The sequence below is a fragment of the Lygodium microphyllum genome, chromosome 29 (genome assembly GCF_053477565.2).
Source record: "Lygodium microphyllum isolate KBCC chromosome 29, Lygodium_microphyllum_v1.1.10, whole genome shotgun sequence".
NCBI classification, from domain to species: Eukaryota; Viridiplantae; Streptophyta; class Polypodiopsida; order Schizaeales; family Lygodiaceae; genus Lygodium; species Lygodium microphyllum.
This window is the reverse complement of record NC_141163.1, coordinates 86,943,022-86,952,692: the sequence shown is the minus strand read 5'-3', so window position 1 is coordinate 86,952,692 and position 9,671 is coordinate 86,943,022. Positions and strand designations below refer to the sequence as shown.

The 9,671-nt window shown below is 41.7% G+C and overlaps 1 pseudogene; it reads left to right on the top strand.

Moving 5' to 3' along the window:
• Positions 1 to 2,719: 2,719 nt before the first annotated feature.
• On the top strand, positions 2,720 to 3,455 carry LOC148010876 (glyceraldehyde-3-phosphate dehydrogenase GAPCP2, chloroplastic pseudogene; annotated as a pseudogene).
• Positions 3,456 to 9,671: the final 6,216 nt, after the last annotated feature.

Genomic DNA, 9,671 nt, shown 5'->3' with positions numbered 1-9,671 from the left:
GTGGATAAGGGAGAGATGCATTGAGCTGATTTTGGACAAGGCAATCACACCATATGATCATGACTCCCCTCTTCCTCCCAGAACTTCAATGGCCAAGGGCACAAGCAAGGGAAAGGGCAAGGGAAAGGGTAAAGGCAATGATAAGGGCAATGGCAATGGCAAGGGCAAGGGCAAGGGCAAAGGTAATGGCAATGGCAATGGTAATGGTAAGTCAGCCACGAAGACCACTGCTACAGAGTCTAAAAGAAAAGGAATGCCAATGCTTTCTCCTCTAAAATTTGATCCATCCCCCCTTAAACTCCAAGAAAAGAGAGCACCTATAAAGGTGAAATTCTTTCAACAATAAAAGAAAGGCCTTGTGAGAAAAAACATCTTTGAAGAAATCAATAAAGAAGCCACAAAGCCAACAAAGGAGAAGGCAGCATATAAAGAATCAAAAGAGTAAACATAAGCATACACAAGCCTTATTATTTTGGCTTTGTACATTTATATGACATTTTTGTACCTCATGATGTAATGAAATTTTTCACGTATAAATCGAATGTAATGTACATTTATTTCTATACATTCGAAAGGCAACTTGCTTCATGATAGCTTATGAGTTCCCACTAAGAAATATCTTAAGGACAGTCAATTAAGATAAATTCTTGCAAAGTTTTCATTATCAAGGCTCAAAACTCACAATTGTGGGAGACAAACAACTCGTACAAGAGAAAGAGCGCTCAGCTCTTTTACCAATTGTTACGCCATTCACTTTGAACTTATATCTAGGGGATGTATTGTCTAGTAATTCCAAGGTATCCCTCACATCTTTGAGACTCCAATTGGAAGTAACATTCACCTTCTTTACTTCATGTAGCAAAACGTGCACCGCAAGTTTATATGGTGTGCAAATTTGTATCGGAATCCAAGGGAACCCAATTCCCAATCTTAGTTTGTATCTCTTGTAATCAAAGCCCAAAGCAAGAGTTTGGCGAGGGATACTGTAAGCCAAAGCCAAGGATTGAGGGCATGCACTGCACCTCAAGATATCACCCTTATGGTCGCACTCTCTAGATTTCCAAAGCATCCCTATAGTGTTGTCCAAATCCTCTTCCGAAAAGTTTCTACTTAGCCAGGATACCTTCATTCTTTGTAAATTTGTTGTTTTGAAGCAAGCCACGAAGATATGGAGGGGTATAAACCATGATAAACATATTCTTCTTGAGATCCTTCTAGCTGTCATGGACTTTTGAATATCCTAAGATATTTTGAATTTGAAACTTTGCACCGTTACCTTGTCAGGAATCTCCCAATTTAGAGATGAAAGGCTTGGCAATGGCAAAACTTTGATATTCCCATACCTATCTGCTTTAGAGGGAACCACATATTGTACATAATATATAAAAACCTTGCATTCACTATAAAAAGACATAGTTTGATTGGCATAAATAATGTCTTCCAATACCTTATGAATGGCATGGAAAGTCCCACTTAGGCTTTCCACTAGTTTCCATTCAATACTTGTTGACGGAAAGATATCTGCAATGACGAATCGGTTGTTAGTACTTGCCTAAATGGAAAAGAATTACATACGTTATTCAACTAATAACTTACAATGTGTTTGTTGGGGAACACGTTTGTTTGGAGGCAAGTGCACATCCTTGGCCATGTAAACATGTTGCACCTTGACAAACCATCCTTCGGGCATAATTTTGAAGGCAATGATATGCCCCTTCCAGTGATGTTTTATATCATCTCGTTTTCTTCTTTTCACCTTATGAGAGCCCTTGCAAGATGGCAGCATGGTAACCCAATCGTTTACAGTAAAGATTTTGGGCTCCCAATTACCATATGCTCCCTAGCTATAGACTGTGCAAGAGTGTATTAAACGAGAAGGGTGCCTAGAGGAAGCCATGAAAATAATGAAAGCGCAAAGAAAGAAACTCAAAGAGGGGTGAATGAACTAAAAAGTAGCACCAAGAACACAAATGAGTATGTATTGGGCGCCAAAAAGAATATTGAAAGATCTCCCAACTTTCAAAAAACTCATTATTAATCTCGTCACATCTCTGTCACGTATTTTGTGAGATTTGTGAGTAAATAATGTCTTTGGGACTCCAAAACATTGCAGACTGTAGGGATTTTGGCTAAAAAAGAAGAGAGAATCACGAAATGGACTCCACTATCTCTAAAAAAGAGGAGACAAGAATACCATATTCTTGCACACGTGGCAAACTCTCTTTGGCCTATTTCTTAATCCCGTGATTAATAAAAGTGTATTTTTGGAAGTGTTTTTGGCCCTAATGGGGCTTCTTTGCAAAGAGAGCGACAGGTATGCTTTCATTTTCTTATATTGCTCCATGGTTAAGTTTCAACTCATTTGGACAAACCCTATGTAAGTGATATGTATTCTTTGATTAGAGATTTGTTTTGTTTTTGTACTCCAAGAATTTGTCAGTGAAGGAACAATGGTCTTGTTATAAGTTAACTTCTTGTTCAATGATGGGACCTAAAATAGGCCGGCACTGGCTCATGCACTAGCCGGACCTCTATCATGCACTCAACAACCCCACGGTGTCGTATTGCTGCGCATTCGAGATGTGAAAACCACCCGAAAGTAGTGTGTGCGATTTCATACTTTATGCACACTTAGTTTTTGTGATTACATTTATGCTCTGCGTATTCAATCTATGTTGAACTGGGTCAAGGAGAGAAGACATTACAACTATTTGAATAAATGCATGAGGAGGATATCCCTCTGGATAATATCACACTTGTCTGTGCTTTAAAAGCTACAAAGAAAGTAATTATATTAGCACCTTTTGCAGATGCCCCAATGTTGTGATGGGTGTTAATGAGGAAGAATACAAACCAGAGATGCAAATTGTATCAAATGCCAGTTGTTCAACGAACTGTCTAGCTTCGCTTGCAAAGGTTATACGCCAAGAGTTTGGAATTATTGAGGGTCTGATGACTGAGGTCTATGTAACTACTGCAACTCAAAAGACAGTGGATGGTTATTCTAGGAAGGACTGGGGAGGAGAAAAATAGTACAGTACAAAACATCATTCCTAGCTCAACTGGTGCTGCAAAGGCAGTGGGAAAGGTGCTACCTGCGCTGAATGGTAAGTTGACTGGCATGGCATTTAGAGTTCCGACTCCTAATGTTTCAGTTGTTGATTTAACTTGCCAACTGGAAAAAGATGCTTCATACGATGAAGTTAAGGCAGCAGTCAAAGCTGCGTCTGAAAGCTTAATGAAAGGGATCCTTGAATATACTGAGGATGATGTGGTCTCTACCGACTTTGTTGGGGATGAGAGGTCTAGCATCTTTGATGCAAGGCAGGCATTGCTCTGAACAAAATAAATTTATGAAGTTTGTGGCATGATCTGACAATGAATGGGGCTACAGCAACCGAGTGGTGGATCTCATCAGCCATATTGCTTTGGTTGCTGCTGGCAAGAAATATTGAGTTCTTCAAATATATGCGACTTCGAGGTTGGGCCTGTCATTAAGCTGGTGGTTGTTCGGGATAGAGCCGCGCTTTAGGGGAAGAAGAGCCGTGCTTTGAGGGGAGAATAACGACGGAAAGAGCTGGGAGGCGACGATAAAGCATTGGTGAACTCTATTAAAAGAAAAGGGGAAGAAAAGGAGCGAGGCTAATTGGGGGGGGAAGCAGAACAGGGCAGACAGAGAAGGACACACGCTTTCAGAAAAGAAATGGAGGACTTGAAGATGAATAGGGAGGGCCTCATAATCGGGATTTTTGCTCACATACAAAGGGGATGATTCTTCAAAACACTCTTTACCACTTGTTACTGTTTATCAACACCTACATCCTGTTCAAGCATCTCCATACACTTTTCTGCAAGCAATATTCTGCGGAGTTTATCCTGTTGGTCTTCTAGATGTAGAGAGAATTTTGCCTCCAGGAAAAGAGATTACAGCTGTGGGGATTCTAGATATTGCTGCCGATGGCCAGCCTGCAATCAAGTCATCTGATCAGTTACCCATCTTCTTGTGTCATTTGTACTTGTGGAGGGAGGAGGGTGTGCAAAGGTCGGGTAAAAGAGAGAGGATTGGAGGAGAACTGGGGAAGAGAAGTGCTCTGAAAACGGGGAATAAGAAGATGATACGGTGCTCTGGGGGGAGGATGGAATGGAAAAGAAGGAACATGGAGAAAGGGAATCGACAGAGGGAGGTGTCCATTAGAGGCAGACTTCAAAGGGAAAGCTCCAATGTCTGAGTGAAATTTCTAAACTAGGGAGACGACTTTAAAGCGGTTGAAGCTGAGAATTGGAGCATACAGACGTCCAAGAAATTGATCGAGGCATTCTTTTAACAAGCTGTTTAACATGAAAATTACTGGTCGGGATGGTTTTTGTGATATTTACAGGGTGGAAGAAAAAGCTTTTCCATTCAGTGAGCAATGGTTTTCTGAGGACGCAACGATCATCCAACAAAAACTGACAGACATTCGCTGAAGGAAAAACCAAAGCGGTAACACATGAAGAGTAAAGAAGAAACGCAGGAGAGCTCGGATGAAAACGAAGACGAGATTGTTGTTGTGACATCTAGTGAAGAGTGGAGAAATCGGCAATTTCGTTGGACTATGATGGCGGACTGAAGCTGCGAGTACAATACGTGTGGGAATCAGAAACGACACACAGCTGTGAATGATGAAGAAACTATGAATGAAGAAAAAGCATATTCGGAATGCAACAACGGATGACATGGAGCTTGGAGGTAACAGAGAGAGATCTTTGGTGACAATTGAAGGATGCTGCGACAACTAAGGTGAAGATCGATGAAGGAGGAGCTAAGCTATGACAATCTTTATTGACCTGAAGTGCTTCTTGTCGAAGCCTTCCGAGGAGGATGCCTATATCAGAAAGTGACGAATTAAGCTGATTTGGAAGTCATGCAGCACAAGATGGGACCTGCTATGAAACAAGGGAAGAGGATCAAATGCTAGGAATAGGGAAAGAATACGTTGTGGTGCTACAGTAAATAAAACTGTGTGCAGGAAAAATCTGGAAGACTAACTTGACTCTGGTTGAAAGCTGAACATATATAGATAGAATTGATGGAAATGCTTCCTCTATGCTCACACAATATGACATTGAAGGTGTTCAAGAACACTGTAGACTCTTATAACAGTTTCATAGCAGGAAATTGTCTTCCTCTATGGAAGATTTTGCCTTTCTCTCAGTTTTCAATGATGTAATGGGAAAGACTTCTTCTCTGCTAAGAAGTTACTATCAGTTCCAGAGTTTATTGTTATGTTACTACAGAAAATGATAAAGGTGTTGGTTGGCTTGAATTTCAAGGATTTTGTGACCCTTCTCTCAGTTTTTCAGTGTTAAAGCAAACCTTCGAAAAGAAAGTGAAGTCCATTTGTTTAAAGTCTATGATGCAGATGGAGAGGGGAAAATGACTCGTGAAGACATTTTGGAAGTTCTCTATGACTTATCAAGCTTTTTCCTTTCCGAAGAACTAGGCCAACAAGTCTGTTTGCCACATTCAAGAGACTAAAGGCTTGAACAAATTGATTATAGGGTCATTTTCTGACATTGCATTCACAAATTGAATCTTGATCTTGTTTGATTGATCTTCTATCTTGGACCAATAACCTCTGTGGTTGCGACATTGCTTTCACGAACCCTTCGACATCTTTGGTGAACCCGACATGAAAGCGTCGCAGAAATTTCAGGATGGGAGATACTTCAGCCTCTATTTCAGCTTCTTCTACAACTCCAGCTGCATCTACTTCAGCTCCATCAATGACTGCTGCGTCAAGTACTTCAACGGAGGATCTAAAACAGATTTTGCAGAATATGTCTATGTATATGCAGCTCCAAAATCAGCAAACACAAATGTATATGCAGCAGCAACAACAATTGCATCAACAACAATTGTCTCAGCAAAGGCAACTCTATTCGGAGCAGGAGAATGCAAACAGCGCGACTAAGGCTATTGAAGCAGTTGAGAGTGAGAAGAAGCTATTTGACGGGCGTAATGTTTCAGCATATTTGAAGACATATGAGATCAAGATGGGGTTTTTTGGAGTTCCTGCTGGACTTATGAGTAAGTACTTCCTTCGTCTTGTCACACCTGCTTTGAGGACAAAGGTGACTGATTTATTTATTCAAAATACACATTGGCAAGATTTTAAGAAGGCTCTTAAAGAAGAATATTTCCTTGAGGACTTTGGTATGGCTACTCGACGGTCATTCCGAGAGTGGGTCTACATGCCAAACAAAGGTCTCGCTGCTTCGGAGTTGATTCGAGAATTTGAGGAAAGGTATAGTCAGCTTGATGCCATTGAACAAAGAGCATTAGATGTTGAAAAAGTTGAACATTTCTTGCAAGCTGCAGATCCTGCTCTTCAAGAAGAATTGGGTGAGCTTCTTGAAGATCACAGGAAGCCTATGGGTCTTAAAACTGATTGGCAGGATGCTCAGGATGCAGTCTCGACATTGACCAAGAGGAGGATATGGAAGACTCGCCTACAGAATGGTTCCATGACATCTACACCATCATCTGCTCCTATGCCTACTTCTATCCCTGTTATTTCTTCTCCTCCTCAGTCAGTTTCTTGGCCTATGCCAGTGCCTATTGTTTCTACTCCACCTATTCCTCCTGTTCCACGACCGATGCCTACACCTTCTGCTCCAAAACCATCCGCTCCATCGGTGCCTACTTCTCTTGATGACATAATCAAAGGTATCACAGATTTGACACTTGAGTCAGTCAAAGCGGAGTTGGTGGGTAAGTTGAAGGAGCAGTTTGCTTCGACTGCGCCTGCTACTTCTTCTAGTGCTCCTATTGCACCTAGGAGTGCTCCTAGTGCACCTAGGAGAGATTGGAGATGTATTTGGTGTGATAGTACGGAGCATCAGCATTGCAGGGATTGTGACTCTTTCCAGGATGCAAGGAGGCAGAATTTGGTATATTGGGGGCAAGATGGTAAGATTTGGTTGACTGAGACAGGAGCTCCACTTGCTACCAACTTTGGTAAAGGTGGAATGAAGAAGTTAGTGGAGGACATGGCTGCACGTACTTCTTATGTGGCAGCTAGGGGTGATGCTTCTGCATATGGAGTACAGATTGAGAAGGGATTGGAGACTGAGTCCGCACTATGGACTTATGCTATGGAGACTGCAAACAAGGGGAAAATTCAGCAAACTGTTTTGACTAGCGCAGGCTCTAGCATCAGATCAGAGACAGGATGGGACTCGCCTGTTGACAGGTATTCTATTTATGCTTATTTGGCTAAATCTCATGGTGCAGATGTATTTGTTGAGGAGAAGCGTAAGAGGGATGAAGACAACCCAAGTACAGCTAAGAAGACTAGAGGGGGTGAGTTTGTTACTCCACCTACTGCAGGACCGTCTTCACGATCAGGGCCAGATCGACAGATGGAGGATGCTCAAAAGAGGGAAAAGAGGCAAGAGCCTAGAGAGACAAAGCAGCCAAGATTTAGATTGATGTCCGACATTGAGACATCTACAGATATGAAGAAAATATTTAATGATAAGATACTTGGCAGTGAGGTGACTTTTACTATTTCTGAGATTTTGGGCATCTCAAAAAGAGAGTTTCAGGATCAGTTTCAGGAGGTCCTGAAGAGGAAAAGACATGCATTGGCTACCACTGATACACAGGGAGTTTTGATTGGAGAGTTGGATGAGGATGATGATGAGGTTATGGTTGATAATGCTTCTGTTTTGCCACAGGTAGAGAAGAGGGCTCAGCCTATGCATTATGCTGAAATTGATGAGCCTGTTTTGATACCGCGTAGTCACTTTTCGCGGAGCCATTGGGCTAGGGCAACTACAGAGACGATGGTAAAGGTTGGAGAAGTGCCTTATGTTGCATTGGTTGATCATGGTTCAGAGATTAATCTCATAGTACGTGGGGTTTATGAGAGTAACAGATGGCCTATGGATGTAGAGCATGGGTGGCGTATGAGAGCCGCCAATAACACTGCAGGAGATTTATATGCTGCTTGCCCTAGTGTCAGGGTTTCTATTGGTGATGTAGAGGAGGATTTTCATTTCTTTGTGCAGGATTCATGCTCGTATCCCATAATTCTTGGTCAGCCATTCATTACAGAGATGCGCATGGAGACAAAGGTCATGGATGATGGATCTGCTTATGCACGGATTCGCAGTAAAGATGGTATGAGAGCAGTTCAGTTTATGACTGTATGTGTGAACCATGTTAGAAACAGGGATACTCTCAGAGATGCACCCTTACCCACTGTGAGGGATTCGGGTTTTCATTAGGTACCGCCGTTTCGCGAGACGACGGTGGTACAGAGGAGAAGAGATTGGAGTTCTCGCCTCCTGGCAGCGGTGTTTTCTCCTCCGGTTATGTTGGGATTTCAGCAAACAGTTCAATGAGTTATCAGAAGACTTCTAGATTGTCTAGAGCTGCTAGGCAGTATATATGCAGGAAGGAGAAAAATTTGAAAAATGCAGGAATTTTGGAGGATGATGAGCACATAGATGGTATGTATGACAATGTGATTTGTGCAGATACGATGGCAGAGATGGGAGATATGCTGAAAACTGATATGCTGAATTGTCATGGTAATGTATTAGTGCAGTCCCTGGACATGTTTCATGAAATTGCAGATTTTGTGTCACAGATTGAGTCAGAGGCTGAGGTAACTCAGCAAAGAGTATTGAGTGCTGAAGAAATTCAGAAACAGAGTTTCTAGCTGGTTATGATCAGCTTTCAGAGAGACAGAGGGCTGAAAATTTTCAGCCAACAAAGTTTACTGCTGAAATATTTCAGCATTCAGAGTTTGGGGCTGTTTCTATGCAGTCCATAGAGCAGAGGGCTGAGAATATTCAGCCATTGGAGTGCAGAATTGCTGATTTACAGCAAGGTTTATGTAATGCAGAAGAGCATAATGAAGCCAGGGTTGACACGAAATACAAAACTGTGGATAAGAAAGTGGATTTTATAGGCAAGATTATGGAGTATTGTTCTACCACTTCAGAGATACAGAGATTCATTGGAGCTTGTGTGCTTTACATGACTTGGACACCCCATTTTGCACACATAGCAGATTGTTTTTATCAGTTGTTTCGAAAGGGGCAGAAACTATTTTGGGATGAGAGCCACACTAGAACCATGCGGAAAATGAGGAAGTTATTGCAGATTTTTTGGAAGATGATGAAAAGATGGTTTGGGCCGTACATAGTCAGACATGTCTTTGATAATGCAACATATGAGCTGACTGAATTGGATGAGACAGTGCTTAGAGTGCCTATTGCTGGAAAAAGAATCAAGATTTTCAAGAAGAGAGATGATGAGGATTATGCATTGGAAGAATTTTCGAGAGAAGAGCAATGACAAGAAACTCCAATGGAAGGGACAGATGATATGGCTGAAAATCTTGTTGATCTACCGGAAATGCATAACGAAGAGATTGATTTGTTTGTGGATCTTGATGATAATGATCATGGGTAGTTGGCCCATCCGGAGGATGCGCAGGATTAGAGGGGGTGGATGTCGTATTGCTGCGCATTCGAGATGTGAAAACCACCCGAAAGTAGTGTGTGCGATTTCATACTTTATGCACACTTAGTTTTTGTGATTACATTTATGCTCTGCGTATTCAATCTATGTTGAACTGGGTCAAGGAGAGAAGACATTACAACTATTTGAATAA